Source organism: Tachypleus tridentatus, chromosome 3, assembly GCF_004210375.1.
Source record: "Tachypleus tridentatus isolate NWPU-2018 chromosome 3, ASM421037v1, whole genome shotgun sequence".
Taxonomy (NCBI): domain Eukaryota; kingdom Metazoa; phylum Arthropoda; class Merostomata; order Xiphosura; family Limulidae; genus Tachypleus; species Tachypleus tridentatus.
In genome coordinates, this window is record NC_134827.1 from 88,726,639 (window position 1) to 88,745,765 (window position 19,127).

The following is a 19,127-nucleotide window of genomic DNA, read 5'->3' on the forward strand; positions in this document are numbered from 1 at the left end:
AGAATGAACACCTCAGCCTGTTATGCTTTAAGAATAATGATCTAACCTCACTAATTGTTTTGATGAAAATAGCCCAAAAGTTGGTAGTTTTGATGCATTCTATCAATTTGTTGGCAGTAGGATCATGCTGTAATTGTTTCATCTGGTTGCAGAAAGGAGTAATGGATAATTCCCTCTGCAGACCACCATACTGTCACAATAACCTTTTTTGGGTGCAAAGGGCTAAGGCAATTTCAGCTTATGTCTTGGAGATTCACCTGCATCTAACCATTATCCTGATATCTTCCTGTTGTTCTATAGGATCCAGTTCTCATCACAGGTAACAGTTTGCTTCAAGAGTCACTCCCTTTTGTTTCTAACCATGTTCTGCCCTTCCATCAATTCGCATGATACCCATTTGTCCAATTTTTTAACCTTTCCAATTGCAGCCAGGTGACGAGAAACAGTTGCACTGAAAACTTCAAAGTTTGCTGCAAGTACCTGAACTGTTGTTTGTAGGTTAGCCTCCACAATACCTCTTAATCTTTCCTCATTCACAACAGACTGAGGCCTTTCCACAAGTTCATTCTCGAGGTTTATATCACCAAAATGAAATTTCTGGAATCAATGACAAATAGACCATTGAGAAGTAATTATTGTCTGAATGCCAAATTGATGTTTTTGTGACCTTAGCTGAATTTTTTCCCTATTTGAAATCTTACAAAAAAGTAGCTTCAGTTCTTTTGAAGACATTATCTTGTATAAGGTTCCAAAGAAACACAAAAACAATTATAATACAACTTGGCAATACAGACAAATGAAAAGCACAGCACTTTCATCAATACTGAATAGTAGATAGTCAAATTACTGTATCCAAGTTATCCTAGTTGCAGTCACTCTTCAACTAAGTGAAAGTCATCCATTTCATATGATGTTAACTAGTAAAACACTGAAAGAACTTATTCTTTCTACCCATGAAGAAAATGTAGTATGTCAAATCATATGTAATATATGTGGAGATGAATACATGTAGGAGGAAATGGAAGATCTTTGCACAAAAGCATCTTAGAACACATAACCAAGACAAAACCACCCTAGAAAACCAAAACCCCTTTAAATTTTCTGTCTTATAAAAACAAACAAAAATTTTAAAGAGAGAATAGTATATGGAAGCTATATTTATTAATGAAAAAAATTTAAAAATGAACAGAGACAATGGATAGTACATCTAGCAAAATCATCATTCAAAAAAACAACATACCACTATACGTGACACAATTACGTTTAGTTTTAACACCTGCTAACTCTGAGGTGTCACACAGTCTTACAGTTTGTAACATTGCTAATAAAGCAGTGGTCACACCAAATGTGCTTCTCCTATTGGCTTTGAAGATGTTATAATGTGATGGTCAATCTCATTATTCTTTGGTAAAAGAGTTGGCAATAAGTGGTGATGACTAGCTGCTTTCCCTCTAGCCTTACACTGCTAAATTAGGGACAACTAGTGCAGTCAGTCCTCATGTAACTTTACACAAAATTCAAAAGAAACCAAACTTCATTGTTTCTTATGCTGTTAAGTGTTAAAAGGTTCTCATTCTTAAGGAAATGGCAATTTTCTTGAGTTTAAAGATATAATGAGGATGAACATTTTTGCCACTGAGACTAGACAGCTGTTTGAGAAAGCAACTTGATCTTCTAGTATTTCTTGCTTAGATGAAATACTTTTACCAATGCTGAGGGCTGCATTTGATTTGAAGCAAAAGATTTGGAAAAGAAAACTTCTGAAATGTGGTGCATACACATTTACCAAATGCATTTTTCCCATAATAATTATTTTTTGTGCACAAGAGGGACAGATGACTAAGGATCATTGTAGTAACAAGTAGTTTGACAAGGCTGAAATTAAAGAGGGCAATCTCTATGAAACTTTCAAACATTTACTGAGCAGAGTAACTCAATCATGGCTTTGGTTGATACCATCAAAGACTAGCAGAGAGCAAGATACTAGAGTTTCAGTTTGTGCATAACATCCATCAACCTGAGATATTTTACCAAAGAAGTGACAGCTGACACCAAATGGTGAAGATGGAAATTCATGGAACAGTTGTAACTATGCTGCCAGTGTGACTGTGGACAGTGAAGAACCCATGAACGAGCTGCCCAGGATCAAGAATTTAACAATCATTCAAATGTAGAGGTCCCTGAATGTGCCTAATGCACTTTACTCCCATGTTTGTATCTAGATTTATTGTTGACTGCAACTTCACAGGAGAAGTGCTATTTCCATCTCCACAGACCCCTGTAAGTGAGGTTGAGCAGACTTCTCTTTCACCATATACAGGTACAGACAAGGAAGGTCTGCATCACTTCTTTAAACACTTAAAATTGGTTAGTGTGTGGAATGAATGTTTTCAGAGATATACAGTGCAATGCCTTTTGTTTAATCTATGTCATAATTTAATTCATTCAGTCAAGAATTTGGTAGAGGAAGAAAGTGCTAGATGACCAGCTCAGACTAGAAAATGCTTAGTGGTGGATGACATTTTTAATCATTGATTTAAGCTTTCTCATAACAATGATCTATGACCTTCTGTCTGATTTGGGATGAGTTATTAGTATCTAGGAGAGCCATTTGATTGTCAGGTCAGTAATGTGGCAACACATTATGGAACCAAAGTCATCTAGACAGAGCTAGCAGAGGTACCTAGTGCAGTTTGTCAACGTAATATCTGGTGAGCCAATGAGAGTCTGTTTAATAGCACTAGTACATGTGATGAAATATAACACTGAGATATATGTCAATATATATGTGTGATTATACGTTTATGATGTTGTTACATTTTTGTGGGTTACATAAAATACAAATCATATGTATGAAACAAAAAGATTTTATGTGTATTTTGAGGCTTTGACATTTTAAGGAAACTGTGACTTAAGTTCAGGATTCAATAAAACCTGAGGGATAAGATATAGATCTGTTATCTTGTTGTGGAAGATTACATTTTGCTCAACTACATTATGACCACAACTGTGTTAGCAGAACTCCAATTACCATAACCAGTTAGGAAGACACCAACTGTTCGTGTAATCACTTTATATACCAGTCTGTCTGTTGGTCTTGAGATGAAATAACAAAAACTTGAGAGTGAGCTGTACATGAAGTTTATCATTCATTTTAATTCACATGATTATTCATGATATTAAAAAAATGTAAGTTCAAGAATGGCAGAGATGAAATAAAACCCTAAAACTAGCACTTTTGAAAGGTGGACTATATTTCCTCAGAATAAAAATTGGGAGTGCTGGTGTAATCGAAGAGTAATATATATAGAGGAAGCTTAGTGACATCATAAAGGTCATCTGGTTTTCGAGATGTTTTATTTCTCTATGTGAGTGTCTGCTTTACATGATTAAATACTGTCACTGAGACAAGTAGGTGATAGAATCCTTAACTTCTATATTTGATAACTCAAACTAGTCGCCCATAAATTATCATATTTAAAAATTCTCTTCACCTTAAATTATCTACTTTTATAAACTTGTGCATGAACAAAATATAAGGCATTACAATTCTCAGTCACTTTAAATTTTCAGTATACATCACTAATTAACTTTAGTAATGATTACGTGTATCTAAGGTATTGGAATTTTGTAATTATGAAGAAGCTTGTGGTTTTTGATTTTCAATTTGTAAATTTAAAAGGTAAGATCAGTCAAAACTTGTATATATATAAAAGACACACAGATAGACAGTGGCCTTCTAGTAAGTGGCATAGGGATCAAACCTCAGACCACTTTCTGTATCATTCGTTAGAGGACCCTAAAAGTGCATGTGAAATCTCATCCAAGTACAGCTATGAAAAGTGCACTTGTTTTATGGTGTCTTTTAAAACTTTGTATTGGAATGTACTTTAAACATTGTTAATGGGTAATATTGTCTCATTTCTTCATATAAGAGCTTTACAGGGATGAGGGTAAGTTACATGGCAGTTTGGCCAATGTGAAAAGTTATTTATGTGAATTTTATATTTTAAAAAGTGGAAATGACTGAGGAGTCCTGAAAATAAAGAGAAAAGGATGTGTATAGTACACAAATATACTAGGTGTGTTTTGTGTATTTTCCTTAGTAATCAAAACATATAAACTCCCTTTTTTCTGAATTTGTTCGTTTACACTTGAACGTAGGTTTTAAAAGTATAACATTGTTCAAGAAATGCGTCTAAGTTAGTTTTACCCTAACCAAGTATACGACCACCTATAACGACACAGATATTATCAAAATTGAGAATAAAGAAACAGAGAAAATGTCAAAGTACAGATATTTGGGACAATCCTCCAAAATGGTAAACACAACAAAGGTAGATATTATGGTAAGAATAAAGGCAACATGATAATGTTTTCGAATGTATAAAGAAATTTTAGAGAACCAAAATATACCCATTACTTTGAAGAAAAATTCATTTATTTCCACGTGCTACCAATATTAACATATGGCGGCGAAACATGGGCACTGACAAAAAAAGAGTTAAGGAAAAAGATACAAACCACACAAAAAACTATGAAAAGAAAAATACTTCGTATAACACCGTAAGATAACGAAGAAATAACAGAATAAGAAAAACATAATAGATGCAGTAACGTTCATTCTAAGAACTAAGTGAATATGGGCTGGGCATGTTGTAAAATATTCAGATAACAACTGGACGTTAAGGATAATGGACTGGCAACTTAGGATAATTACAAATTATGTGTTCGACAAAAGGTTTCATTCGAGTATGTGAGATGATACGATTTTAATTTAGTTTATTGTATTACAATATCACATTTAATTTACAGTATTTATCATCAAAAATACTCGCTAGACATCAGAAAGTAAATGTAGCTTAACCATATAATGAATGGATTGTGCGTATTACTGAACTTTGACTACAACGCGCAGAAAAATGTGTTTACTGATTCTTTGCTTTATACGATAATAAAAACGCCAAATGTTCAATTATGATTTTGTTTTTTCTCAAGATTTAATCGCCGAAATTATCGTTCCCAATTTTTCTGTTGACGGTACAAGTTGAAAAAAATTTCATGGTTGAGTACAGTTGAGGCCTGTCCCAGGCCCATGCCCTTCTTTCAACCACACATTACTTTTCAAATTAGAACACAAATAATTTTCGCCAAGTCGCATGTTTTGTAAACTTATCCATTTTAAGTGAATGTATAACATGTGCAACTGAAAGTATAAATAATACGCTCCTAACAAAAACAGAATTAAATGCTACATGTGTAAATTTTGTACTATCAATAATAAAATTATCAATACGTATTTGATATAATTTACTATTGTTTAGATTAATTGTTATTCAGAATGTCGGTAGTTTAAAACTACCTCTGCATTCTCGTAGGGTTGGTATTTCCTGAATAATATAAAAGCCTAAGCTTGACTGAGATCTATCTTATCTTTATTGTTTGTTTGTTTTTGAATTTCGTGCAAAGCTACACGAGGGCTATCTGCGCCAGCCGTCCCTTATTTAGCAATGTAAGACTAGAGGGAAGGCAGCTAGTCATCACCACCCACCGCCAAGTCTTGGGCTACTCTTTTACCAACGAATAGTGGGATTGACCATCACATTATAACGCTCCCCACTGAATCAATCCCACTAAATTTTGTGAAACTGGTATTATGCATCGTCAAACGTTTTTTTTCTAAATTAATGATTTATTGTACAACAAAATCAAATCACTTTCCTAAACTTTTCAGATTTACTGTTATAGAATGCCCCTGCTAGTACAGCGATAAGTCTACGGATTTACAACGCTAAAATCAGGCGTTCGATTCCCTTCGGTGGACTCGGCAGATAGCCCGATGTGGCTTTGCTATAAGAAAAAAATCACACGAACACTGTTATAAAAATTGAGCGAAATAATAAATGGCAACATTTATTAACGAAAATTAGACTTTGCATTATTGCAAAATCAGTATATCATGGAATGACCCGAAAGTCTTCCGTCCTACTAGATGACGTTGTTTATAAATATGTAGAGTTTAGTGGAAAATATGTTATATAATTATATATAAAAATCAAAATAACATACAGGAAACTAGAATCTGTGATGACCTATCGGATACTACAAAACAAAACACAAAAATTATAAGTATTGCTATTTATTTTTTACTTAATTTCCGTAATGGTAAATCTGAAAAACGTACGAAAATGGTTGCATTTTGTTTTACAGTCATTTATTTAGAAAACGTTTCAGGTAGAATAATATCAATGTTACTGTATTTAGTTCGAGTAAACATAATATAATAAGAGTTTAATAAATATGATAAATGGGAAAATTAGACATAAGAATGAAATCAGGATTATATAGGCTGTAATAGATTGAATACTTATTTTCTGTTCGGACAAGAAAATATGTATAGTTTGAATCCTTTAAGTTAATATGAAAACAGTTCTCTTTGAGATTAAGTGATTGTGAGAAAAACTGGTGTATGTATAGTAAACGATCATAAGGTTAACAAAGATGACCTGGGAAGGTCGAAACGTTTTTCTCTGCTTATCAATCAGAGTGTTAATATCCCTACCAGCCGATATACATTTCTATTTCAAGTGGGTTTCTCGTCTTCAAGAATCTTCTTAATGACACTGGCAAAGTTTCTTCAGATCCAAGGTTATTATTATAGCATGGTTGGAATACTATTATTATACGCCCATTCAATCATTTAAATATCTGATGGACTTAATAAAGTATATATTTGTTAAAAATATAGTAGACTTAATACTAGTGTCTTATGAAAAGTATAATTGATTAGAAAATAATATACATTTTTCAAGTAATGTGTTGCGGCCAGTTTCTTTTGCAAGAAACCATAGTTTAAAATTACTAAAATTACTATTTTTTTTTCTTATTTGTAAACGTAATTTTTTTCGATTTAATGCCTTTTATAGTTAAGGAATCACATTTTATGCCTACTAAAAATATTAACGACTAAAATGTATAAGGTTAGCCCGAGTGGCCTAGTTCTTAGTGTCCTTAGACTGTGAATGGGATGATTTATGGTTTGCGACCCGTTAACGCAGAAACGTGCTCTACTCTGTGGAGTTTTGATACGTTAGACAAGTGATAGCCAGCCATAACTATTCAGTCATAGAAAAGTATAGTAAGAGTTGATGATGGATCCTGTTGACTGTTCACAATTAGAAATAGTTACGCACAGATAAACCTTTGTGTGTCTATGTACAAAATTTCTGAATCAAACAAGTTAACATGGAATCGTAACTGTCTGTACCTGCTACTGTTAAGTTATTTTTGGGTGATTGTGATAAACAACTTATTTGGTTCAATTCAGTCTAATGGAATGCAATGATATTTAAAGACACTTTTGTAACTTTTCAGCTCACAAGAAAATGTTATCCTCAAACCATTTTAATTTGTTTAAAAATTGTAATAAATCTAGAAGCAGATTCCGATCATAAGATTAGTTTTTCGTTTTCTTGTATTTAAGTATAAAGCAACGTATTAGGTGGGTGTCCCCCAGTGGCTCAGCGGTATGTCTGTGGACTCATACACTAAAATCCAGGTTTCGATACCCGTGGTGGGCAGAGCACAGGTAGCCCATTGTGTAGCTTTGTGCTTAATTCAAAACAAAAACAACAACATATTGGGTGATCTGTGCTGTGTCCACCATAGCTCTTGATAACCGATAAGTTCGGAAATGTACCGTTCAGCTGCCAAGGAACCATGAGAATAGAAAAACAAAAACACAATATTTTTTAAAAAATGCTATTGTTAAATGTTTTTTGGCATTAAGTTACGCAAAGGGCTACACGCATTTTGTACACAGTGGGTAATCGATCTCCAAATTTCAGCATTGTGTGTTTTAAAACTCACCGCTGACCCACGATGGGACTGTAACAAAGTTTAAAAATTATTTATTAGTAAAATAAAATCACTTGCGGGGGGGGGAGTATATGGACCTTACCTTACTTCTTAATGAGGATTTTTTGTTGTTGTTGTCGTTAAGCACTGTTAGTGTATCGATATATGTTGTGGGTGCAGGACAGATAATTTATTGTGTAGCTTCGCACATAGCAACAAAATTATGCTTGTGATATTTGGCTAAAATGTCGCAATAAAAGCAAAATTTGTCAAATAGAAATAAATACGCACTGTATTTATGTACGAGTTTTTAAGTATTATTTAGTATAAATTCTTTTAATATTGTTTTATTGCGTTTAGATCAAAATATCAAGTATGTAGATGTTATAAAATAAAATTCAGGAGTCCTAATAATCAATAAAATATATTATTTTTGTAAAATAAACACATATAGCAGAATGATTTTCGAACTTTGTACAAATGAAATAATACCTGTTATAATAATGTAAATTAGTCGTGTTTACTGTTTTTGTAAAATAAACACATATAGCAGAATGATTTTCGAACTTTGTACTAATGAAAATTAGCTACCCTACCAAATTAAAACTGACGAAAAATATTACCTTTAATTAAATGACCAGAATAATCAAATTGCTCTTAATATACAGATATATAACGATACAGTATAATTGTGTCTGAGATTGTCAATTTTCTAATGTGAGAATGTTATTCGTTAATACAATTTGTACATTGAAGAAATACGTCTGTCTGATTAAAGAGAAAAAATTCAACATCATACAATACGATGCAATGTTTTTAAGCTATTACATAACTGCGTGTTAACCTATTAAAACAACATAGGTTGTGGAACAGTGGCAGGAACCACTATAATAGGGTCGAGAACAGTTACTAGCATCCATCAGGATATGCTATATTAAGAAATAGATGATAACTACAAGGTGCTGGCAGAAAATGGGCAGCCATGGCTTCTTCCCTTGGGACATAACCCCCTCAACTTTATGCTTAAATAGAGTCAACATCTGTGATTGTAGGCCTATCCACAGCTTGACCTTTATGGCACTTTCAACAACAGCCAGCAGGATTGGGCGTGATATTACCAATAAAATCTGACATGAACTAGAGTTTGTAATTGGAAGCAAAAAGGGAACAAACCACTACAATCTGAGGCTGTTGCATCTCTCCAGGCAGTCATTGGGGAACTGGGCAAGGCAGCAGTGGCTGCAGACAGCACTGAATTTTAGGACATGGGAGAGTCTGTCATGGAAGCCTCAGATGCTGTTCACAAAACTATAACCACTTTCACTGATGCTGAGATTATCAAGATCCTGAACATCTTAGACGACCCCACACTAAACTTTCACAAACATTAGTGGCTTGACAAGTTAATGCAGACTATGTGAAATGGGCTTACTAACAACCTCACCAAACTTTCAGAGCTGGGTATCCACATCACCCAGGAGAAATGGAAGATGGATGAAGCCAAAGGTGAATTTACTCGACAATGCATTGCAGAACGTCTTCATGGTGTAGAAAATGAAAGGGTGGCTTCCTTGGAGGTAATTTTCACTAACTGAGAGGCACATTGCTCCCAAATTAACCAGATATGGGAAACGATCAGCTGGGTTCTCGATGAAGATGTGGTTGCTGAGCGTCTTTTTATGCTGTTTTAAAAAGGGGAACACAATCAAAAGCATTCTGACAGCAAAGGGCTATTGTATTAACCCTGGTGCTTGCACTCACGGGTAGTGGTATGGCCACCATTGTGTCTATTCCTCCAAATGAACTGTCACCTGCAGATAAAGGTAGTGTGAAGGAATGGGTAAAACGCATCTACAATCACTTAACTCGGCACTGGTCAAACGTGCTGGGAAGCCACAGTCATGTTCTCTGGCATTGTTGGAGGTATTATTTTCTGGCTCTTCAGCCTCTTGACCAAAACAGCTGCTTGGCTTGCAGAAAACCTGTGAGCTCTATTCAGTGTAGTTGGTGGACTGCTTTATGTGGTCACTTGAGAGTAGCTAGCTTCAATGAAGCAACCAAAGTGCAATAGGCTGGCTGCAAACCATCCACAATGAATATAGTATTTTCGTCTTTGTGCGAGTTTGCTTTGGCTTTCTCTGCCAGTGTTACTGTCAGGATGACGACAGGTCTCAAAGGAGCAGGTGCAGAATGCAATATTGCTGGCTTAACGATGTTTTTTTCTCTTATATCCACCCACATCAGCACATAGGCTGTATTGATTCCCACACTGACACCCAACTGTTGAGCAGCAGCTAAAATGACAATCTTATTGTTGTAACCCACTATCTGATCTATGAATAGCAGTATGTTGCTTGGTCCCCTGTACAGAGTAATTCCAAAGACGTAGTCCATTTTAAACTTTGCATACTTCAAGATGTCTTAGTAATGTTTAATGGCTGACTGGAGGTCAATTGGAGATGAAATAGCATCCACATTTACCAAAAACTGCTTCTGCACGTCAAAGGTTGTGCTTGTTTCCAAAATTCATGTACATTTTTGAGTCTGATCTCAAAGAATTAATCAAACATATGTTTGAATCGAGTCATTGAGCCTCTCAATGTCCAAGTGGGTGAAGCTTCCTGATTTGTCAAAGATGAACATGGTCCAGGCATCCTCAGCGTTGTGGCTCTATTTAATGTAGCCTGCATGCAAAATCCTTTCAGTCATCGTTTCTGTTAATGGCATGCTCTTGGAGTCATGATCTCCACAACCCACTGGGTAGCAACCAATGTGTATTCAGTAGTTGTAGATCTTGCCAAGCACAGAGTTGACCCCTTGGCACCACCAGTCTGTCTGTGGCAAAATGCCAAATTCACTGCAGATGCACTCGTAGGCTCTGCAGTCGTAAAGGTTATCAAAGGCCTTCTATATTTGATCTTGAGTCATAGGTGCCTGAATCTTCTCCAGGATTTGTCTGACATGATAGTAGACATAAAAGGTATAAAGGGCCTGGGAGAGAGGATTCATGGCTGTCAAGTGTTCATTGCTCGAAGAAACCACGGCTCATCATGGCACATTATACAGCAAACATCAATTGGTTCTACCAGAACTGCATTGGGTTTGAATTCCATGCTTGTATTGCTGCTCACATTTAGCAGATCGTACTTAAAGAAAGCAGGAAATCCTACTGCAAACTGACCACCGCTGTCTACCAAGATGTTGAGCAGTGTAAGATATAGGGGAGAGGGTCATGTATATCGAGCCGAGAATTTTGGCAATTTTCGCAGATGAATGGTACACCCCACATGCCTGATAACTAGCATCTCTATTGAAACTAAATGTCATGTCTTATCATGTAGCAAATACTGCAGTCAATCACATACACAGTGGGCCAGCACAGTGTTTATATGTGCACAAAGGCTGTGATATTTTATGGTGGTTTACAGGTGAGCTAACAAACACAAGTGATGTTGGTCCAGGCCTATGAAGCTTCAGCCTACTGCAACTAAACAGTTCAGGAGCAAGTACTACATTAAGCTAATGACAGCTTTCTAGACCTCTTTGGCCTCTTTAAAATTCAGTTTCACTTTCTTCTTGTCTTAGCTACCTAACGGTACTAATTATACATCTGAGTAGACTAAAACAATTTAGTTAAAGTATTCCATAATTAATAATAAGAAAACTATAATATAAAAAATTTTGATTAATTGAATGAAATACCAATTTATCAATTTTCTGTCCTGAAATAGTCTAGTAAACAAATGTTTTTCGTGATTTCTTTCATAACATATGATACAAAGATGGGATACTCGCTTGATTTTTTATCAAACTTAAACATTTCGTCACTCGGGTAGTTTCCTTACACTATCGAATCCACACTTTGTTACAAGGAAATTCAGGTGGATGACTATTGATTTTGCTCTGTTTCACCAAAGGTTGGATATCCTTACTATCTTGTGTTTCTATAATTATTGTCATTGAATGTCTAATCTCTTTTTTTTAATAGTTGTCTAATGAACAAGACTGTGAAACTGATAAAAGCTAATTTAATGTTAAATCTGTATTTTGCATGAAGTCTATGAGAGGTTTAATAAGTGGCATAACCAAACAGTTTTGGAGCCTCACCATATTGCTATCTCTGGTCATACTGCATCTAATGACTGGCATTTTGACAATATCGCTCAAGCGTGGTTTTCATTACAAAAGGCTCTATTGTAAAGTTGTTATGTTTAAGACACGCCCCTCCTTCCTGCGTGCTTTTCATATGCCACCTATTGTAAGACGATTAGGGTTTCCCAGCACAAATTTCAACATATATATGCTCCATTAGGCATTTTGACTGGCGTATGTTTGAATAGCATAAATATCCAACTCATTATCCAGCTGCTGGAGGTAAGTATTGGTTGAATGAATATGTCGTGAAAGAAACTTATCTACAAATGACTGGTACCACTATTCCAGACGTAGATCCTTCCTGGTTATGCTGTTGCTTGGAGCTCGTGTATGGTTTTTGCTACTGAACTTTGTGTTTATAAATTCTCACTTGTTTGAAGATACCAAGTTGATCCATATTTTTTACTTTTCAATGTAAATCGAAATTCTAAATCCACTGGTCAGGACTCATTTTTACAATCTGCGTGTATAAATATTTTGAACTGGTAAGGGCTGATACATATCATTCTCAAATGTGCTCTTATTCTATATCAATTACCCAAACATCATATTATGTACGGAACTAACTTCTATTTTCCTCTTGTTTGATCTTTATGATCATTTGCTCTTTGCAGCAGTCCATTCTCTAGCTACATCTCCGGTGGCAGTTTCTCTGCTTTTATTACGAGATTGAGTCAAACAATAGTAGCCGTAGAATCAGTGTCAATCGACACGTTGCAAGACTTCCCATTAAATAGTATATTACTCATAAACTGATTTTGTTAAATAATTCATTTCTTATCTAAGTTGGAACAGATGTATTTTAAATCTAAACCACTTTCTTTAAAGGTTTTCCCTACTTTTCTTTAGCGTAATTCAGATGTCTTAATCCGTGTCATGGCCATGTTTTTCAAAGGTATATCAGCTCGCTTTTCATGTCATCCTTTGGGTGCTGTTTCTATTTAAATTTGTCTATAGTTCCTGACAAGATGGATTTTTATCATTGCAGTTAAATAGATATCCTGTCTTGCGATTTACCTTTTATATTAAGAATAAATAGTTGTGTAATTAATACTTTGAATTATTTTAAACCTTCATAACAGGGATTTTATGATTCTACATTACTCAACCTGATAATCGCATAATCCTGGGCAGTGCCTTTAACTATTTATTTGCAACTTTAATTGGTTTAGATTCCATCATCATTTGAGCAGCTTCCTTTAAAGATGTATACCTACTTTTCTTTGTCTAATTCGCATATCTTAAATCACTCTAGCAGATATAAATTAGTCGTGTGTTAACAAAACCATCGTTACACTTGAAGCATCTGGATAAAATATCTTCAGTAAGTGTAGCTACAGTCTTGTTTCTTCCACACTCCAGATCTGTTCGATAAGGCAGCCACAAGTATCTGATAATTGTTATGTCTCTTAATTGAAATCGTTGTTTAATGTTGTCAAAGTTCGCTCTTTTAAATGAGAAGCAAGATGACTATGTTGTTGTTCGCTGTCCCACTCATTATCTTTGCAAATTATGTTGAACTGAATTTCATTTGCTTCCAATGGTTTGTTTCAGTCATAAGCTGTTGGTTTCTCAGTTAGCTTGATAATGCAATGAAATATTGGGAAAGTCCAGTGATATCCTACAGACATAAGTGTTATAGCAATAGTGAAAAAGGGTATAGAACAGGTGGGTTCACTTATTCCATATTGTTTAGTCGGGTTTTGGGCTAAAACATGGAGAAACAGGGATATGAGTAATTTTATCCTTGCATTTGGTAATACAGTTTCCAAATGTTTTGTCTTAAAATTGAAGGGCTTTTATATATTTTCTATGAATTCCACAGTTTTGGTGTTATAATCTTTTTCTACGTCACAGATGTCGTTTTGTATTAAATAAATTTCTTCTTTGCTATGCATAAACACTCTAGTTGCTTTGCGCCATAAAGCGCCAAACCAGCCAACCAATCTCCTTTGCTGTGGTTGGTGAAAATATTCTTGATTTGTTATTCCTCTCCTTCAATGTTCATATCCTTTTTTATTTGTTTTATTTTAATTTTCTGTAATGTCATTCTGTATCATTCGTTAATTTTATGTATCTTATTCCTTGATCATCTTTCCACGATTTTATTATTTCTAGCATATTTTCAATCTAATTTCCAGCATACATAGTCATTTTAAAGTTGAGTCTGCATTTTAATTGAACTAAACAAAATAATCCGGCCCGGCATGGTCAGATGGGTTAAGGCGTTCGACTCGTAATCTGAGGGTTGCGGGTTTGAATTCTCTCCACCAAACATGCTCGCCCTTTCAGTGGTGGGGCATTATAATATGATGGGCAATCCCACTATTCGATGGTAAAATAATTGACGGTGGGTGGTGATGACTAACTGCCTTCACTCTAGTCTTACACTGCTAAATTATGGACGGCTAGCACAGATAGCCCCCGTGTAGCTTTGTGCGAAATTCTAAAAACAAAACAAACAAATTAATCCTTCTTCGGAGCCCCTCAGTAACTCAGCGGTATGTCTGCGGACTTGCAACGCTAAAAACCGGGTTTCGATACCCGTGGTGGGCAAAGCACAGAGTAGCTTTGTGCTTAATTTAAAACAAAAACAACCTTCTTCGGACTCCCGTGTTGCAATACCTTTCTTGTTGCATGGCTTGGTTTTAGTTATTTGAAAATAAAATAAAGCAAAGTCCATTTAATGACAATGAAAAGGTTTATTTTTTCGAGTTTATTTAACAAGTGCTCACTGATAGGTCTATTGTTTATTATAGACATTTAATTAAAACAGTTTCGCGTATTTATAGTTTCACTTGTATTAGTGGTACTTCAATGAAATTAAAACCAATTAACAAACACAATAACTTAATAATCAATTCGACATTGCAAGAGACTCGCTTATTAAGCAACGTTTTTTTAGTCTCCTCTCACTCGTGTGGCACGTGTTTAAATGGTTGCTTAAACTTTAAACTCACAGTGTTCAACATTAATCCGGACATCTAAATTAAAAGTCAAATCACATTTACAACACCATAATGATATAAAAAATAATAATATATTTGTCTGTAGCAAAGTTTAACGACATTTCACAGTAACTAGTTTATTATATGCACATTAGTTATTTAATTTATTGGAATACAGATGGTCGAAAGTAACAATCACTTTTACATTCTTATTTGAAGTTTTTCGACTTTAAATGGTGATTGTCGGTGTAAAGATATCGGTTGTTTGAAAGAGCCAGCAGCTGTGCTACAGATTATTTAAAATCTTATACCGATAACATTGAATTAATGCACTTGGTACAAATTCATTTTGGGTTAAATGTGTGATTGGTACCGAAATATACCTTGTCCATTTGAGGAGATCAGTATATAATTAAAAAAACAAACATATTATTAATGTAACTATAATCCAGTTCTTATGAAATTATGTTGTTTTAGATTTGGGCATATAGATGATTAATGCTGATATATATTGATTTGAAACAAACATATTCGCAGTACGTAATGCATTGAAATAAAGATATTAACAAATACGTTGAACGTAATGTTATATATTCCCATCAAAGTAAAAACGATTGCTATATTATAGCATATTGCTCTTTCATATCGTATAGATATATAAATAAGATCTATAACAGTAATGAATATCCGAACATTGCAATAACTGCAATCATACAAAGAAACTCTTTCTGCATTTACTTGATGAATGATTTACTTCCTAAAGAATATTGCTGATTTAATCAAATTTTTTTCTGGGCATTATACTAAAATATAACTTTATGTTCTTCTATTATCAGCATAGGTGCTCTGTGATAAAGAAAAACATGGGTACGAGAAATTGCGGTTAGCATGCTATAGTATGTATAACCATTTTAATATAATTTATTTGCTCAGATATGGTGGTTAGTATGTTGACTTTCGAAAAACAGAGGTCAAAATACCACTGAATAAACTCTACATTTTTGAACAGGAGTTTATCATGAGAGTAACAGTCAATTCAGTTATTCGGTAAATACTTGAAATCAGGGTGAAAAAAATTGAAAAATAAAGATCTCTGATCTGGCTACTCTCATGTGTTGCATAAGATGCCATTCAGATTTGAGATACCAAAAGTTAGAGTGGTCTGCCTATGTATTTATATTGATTTAGTAGTTTGTCAGGCGCATGTTCTGTTCGTATTATTTACTGTGTTTTTAGTTTTTTTCAGAGGTATTATTTCTTGTGATTTGTTAGTTTGAAGTTAAGCAAAAAACTACACAATGGGTTTTATGTGCTTTGCCAATCACCAGTATCGAAACCCGGTTTCTAGTGTTGAAAATCCGCAAAACGTACCACTGGGGAAAGGTTTTTGTAATTTGATTGTGCTTACTAATGAGGTATGCATATTTTTTTAGAACTAAAATTTTAGCTACTAATTACTCTTGAAAATATTTTATTTGTCAGACCACTTTCAACCAAACATAGTGATTCAAAGTATTTTGTCCAAAATGTTAGTTAAATTAGTGACCCTTAAAACTGGCGTGTACAGACATTAACTGATGGGTAAGTAAAAAACAAAAACAATGTGTATTCAGTTGTAAACATCATTACATTTAATGAATTGAAAGTAAAAATATTAACTCGATAAATACTTAGGAAAGATGAGAAGAAAAACGTTTAGGTGGTGAAACACGCTAAATACTACTGCTTCCAAAAGCAGGTAGAAGAGACCAAAGCGTAGCTTTTACCGAACATGACAGCAAAACAATTGATGATCTATGAGGATAGAAACAAATCTACATAAGGACTATCTGTAGCTGCTCTCCCTAATTTACAAATAATAGACTAGAGGAGAGAAATATATATCACCCACCTCCAACTGGTGGGCTACCCTTTTCTAATGAATAATGGGATTGACCGTTACATAATAACGCAACCACGACTGAAAAGGCGATTGGGTTCAGAGAAGGGACTCAAACCCGCAACCCTCAAATTCCAAGTCAAGTACCCTGAGAACCAAGTATGTCAGACATTTATACATTTAGCTCTTCTAATAAAAGGGATTGAGATACTTTTAGTAAACTTTTGAGCTTATTCTAAGATCATTTTGGTTGAATTCAGACGTATTTTATTTCTACATTTTAAAACTTTTGCCAGTTTTTGTGATTTTTGTTTAACTACATAAAACAAGTTCATGTTTGCCTCTTTCACTTTTTCTCATAATTTCTAAATGTTATATTGCTTTTCTTTATTCTTTTTGAAAGTCATATTTTTCTAAAGTATTATCAATTAATCCTTATTCTTAATCTGTGTTATCAGTTACATAGCATAGATTTAACGATTTGTTTATTTGTTTTTTAATGTTGCGCAAAGCTACACGAGGGCTATCCACGCTACCTCTTCCTAATTTAGCAGTATAAGACAAGAGTGGGCCTGGCATGGTCAAGCGCGTAAGGCGTGCGACTCGTAATCCGAGGATCGCGAGTTCGCGCCCGCATCGCGCCAAGCATGCTCGCCCTCTCAGCCGTAGGGGCGTTACAATGTGACGGTCAATCCCACTATTCGTTGGTAAAAGAGTAGCCCAAGAGTTGGCGGTGGGTGGTGATGACTAGCTGCCTTCCCTCTGGTCTTACACTGCTAAATTAGGGACAGCTCGGTGCAGTGGGCTAACAACCTACTCACTTAAATACTTGTTGAAGAATCCGCAAGCGATTGCGGCCCTATGTTCCTAGATGGAATCTAATGGTGATAACTAACTATCTAAGACAAGAGGGAAGGCAGCAAGTCATCACTACCCACCCCAACTCTTTGGCTACTCTTTTAGCAACGAATAGTGTAATTGACTGTATCATTATAACTCCCTCCATGGAAGAAAGGGCGAGCGTGATTGATGATTTGGAGATTCGAACACTTGATCTTCAGATTGCGAATCGTGCGCCCTAACCACCTAGCCAGATTTTATGTAAATATCATTTATGTGTCATTGCTTTTCGTTGTTTGTAAAAGGAAAATTTCATTTATTTGAACTTCTATATGATATTTCAGAAATGTTATACATACAATGTAATATTTGATTGCAGTGTTTAATAGAATTACAAAAATAACGATATCAGAAGAATAGTACTGTGTAAAGTTTCTTTTACGTTTGGATAACAATTATTTTGAAACAGCTAAAAGAGAAACATTTACATTAAAATAAGAAATATTGATTATATACAAATTTTCCTACACATGTTTTGCCTGTGGCTTTGCCCTGTTAAAATTTTCGTTGATCCGTCAGCTGAGTACATTATGTTATTAAGGTTTCGAAGGGTCATAGGTGAATCAATGCACTATAATCCTTTTAAGTTCTTATTTTATGACATTACGCACTCTGAGTTACAAATCTAAACCTAAAGAACACAAAATATTTAGTTGGTCGTTTTACAAATGTTAAGTATTATAATTTACTTCCGACGAGCCTCCAGTTTCTTATGTTTCATATAACTATTTCAAACAGCCTGAAATTGAGTTAAATTGTAATTTAAATTTAGAAATTAATTATATGTTGATATGTACCAAATTTGTGATTACCAACTAAACTGGACTGATATACAAAGTTTTCTTACTTAATACAAATATATTTCAATATACAGGAAAAGTACAATTTATAATAACGGTTATAACAAATAATAATTTACATACAAAAGTTTTTTACAAACTTACAAACGATATTGAGTTTTGTATCCGACCGTGAACTTTCTTGATAACTTATCAAGGGTTTGCGACGAGAAAATTAATTTTGTGACATACGCACAATTCACTTAACGGAGAGTTAACCAGCTGTTCACACGTGGGGTTTTCACAGTTGGTGTTGTACAATGTCTGTTTGTTTTATTTTTTGAATTTCGCGCAAAGCTACACGAGGGCTATCTGCGCTAAGTCATCCCTGATTTAGCAGTGTAAGACTAGAGAGAAAGCAGGTAGTCATAACCACCCACCGCCAACTCTTGGGCTACTCTTTTAACAACAAATAGTAGGATTGAAAGAAATATTATAACGCGCCCACGGCTGAAAGGGCGAGCATGTTTGGTGTGGCGGGAATCCGAACCCGTGACTTTCAGAATTCGATTCGAACGCCTTAACCCACCTGGCCATGTCGGGCCAGTA